Source organism: Melampsora larici-populina (genome assembly GCF_000204055.1).
Source record: "Melampsora larici-populina 98AG31 unplaced genomic scaffold MELLAscaffold_11, whole genome shotgun sequence".
Lineage (NCBI taxonomy): Eukaryota > Fungi > Basidiomycota > Pucciniomycetes > Pucciniales > Melampsoraceae > Melampsora > Melampsora laricis-populina.
The window spans coordinates 328,585-330,103 of record NW_006768775.1 but is presented as its reverse complement, the minus strand read 5'-3'; positions in this window follow the sequence as shown (position 1 = coordinate 330,103).

Here is a 1,519-nt window from a genome sequence, read left to right as displayed (position 1 = left end):
TCACTTAAAATGCCCAGAAACTTCTTGATTCGACTGGTGAAGTGTCATAAAGAGTCAGGTAAGAAAGACTTTTATTACTGATTGTGTAAACACTTACTTATGTAAACCATCAAAATCGATTTCGGTCGGCCAACCCTTGCTTATGCCAGAAGGTATAAGCTCACGCTCAGCCTCATGGAGATGGCAGAATTCAGCGTATTGGCCAAACTGGAACCAAAACAAGAGTCTACACATGTCAGATCAAATTGTAGTATTATAAAGGTGTAAAATATAAGATCAAAGACATACATGAAGCGACTTGACATTGGCCATAGCCATCAGTTGTTCTTTCATATGTAGAAGACGTTTAGATGGCTCTTTCGGAAGCGGATCATCACAGAATGGACACAGAGATAGATTGTGATTGATGGACAATTGGGAAACTTGACTAGCATCCAAATCGGTATCAGAAGAACCTGAGTGATTTGATTCGGAATATGATTCTGAAGTAGTATCAGTTTGAGTTTCATTTGTCAACACCGGATTGTTGACTTTGATGACTGAAAGATTGAGCTGAATATCGGCCTGATCGGTCTTTACATCCACAGCCAATTGATTCGGACAGGTGTTTATTTGGTGACCGGGAGTTTTGCAATGGCTGCATTTCTTCACCCGCACCACATTAGCAGGCCTTTTAACATTTGTAGACGCCTTGGTAGCGAGTTTTTTAGCCTCCTTAGCCGCCTCCTTACCCTTTTGGGTTTCTTCGGCCTCAAAATCTGAAATCCATCGGCCCTGCTGACCCACGTGCAACTTTTGGGTTTTGTGTTTCGGTTTCTCAGTAGATGGAGAGGTTTGAGACATTTCAACTTTTCGTTTCTGGCTGTTGGAAGGTCGGCCACGATTATTAACTTTGACTTCGGCCGATAAGATGGGTACAAGAGAGTATCTTCCAGTTTCCAATCGGGAAATGTCTTCATACAATCTTTGGAGAGTGTGTTCAGGTAGCTCTGAAAGTAAAGCAAATTTGGATTGAGCGGCCACCTTAAGCGCGTTGTGAGTTTCGGGTGCGATGTCCATGGCGAGTTTCCACTGGTCATGACAGAGATTTGGCGATAAGTAGTCAGTTTCGTCTCTAGCCTTTCCGATATCGTGAGAGCACGGAAGCCCCCAAGCCCCACGAAAGGTTCCTGTACAAGGCCTATTGAGTGATTGAGGTAATAGATCATATTGGCTCTTCATTTTCGTGATTGCAAAGTGAGAAACTACACCCGAAACATTCTTGAAAAAAGGTGGAAGGCCTTGAAGGGTTTTTGTCATCTCAATACCCGTGGACACCTTGATTTCGCTGATCTGTTGATCGCCGGCTTGCTTGACAGCATTGAAACAAGTCACAAAATCATTATTGCGGCCTTTGAGAAACTGTTTGAGTCGGAAGTGGCTGCCCTCAACTCGTGAAGTAGAAGAGTTACCGAAGTGGTGATTTTTGGAAGTGAAGAAAGGAACGAATTTTTCGGTCCTATTGAGCCATGTACGTTTA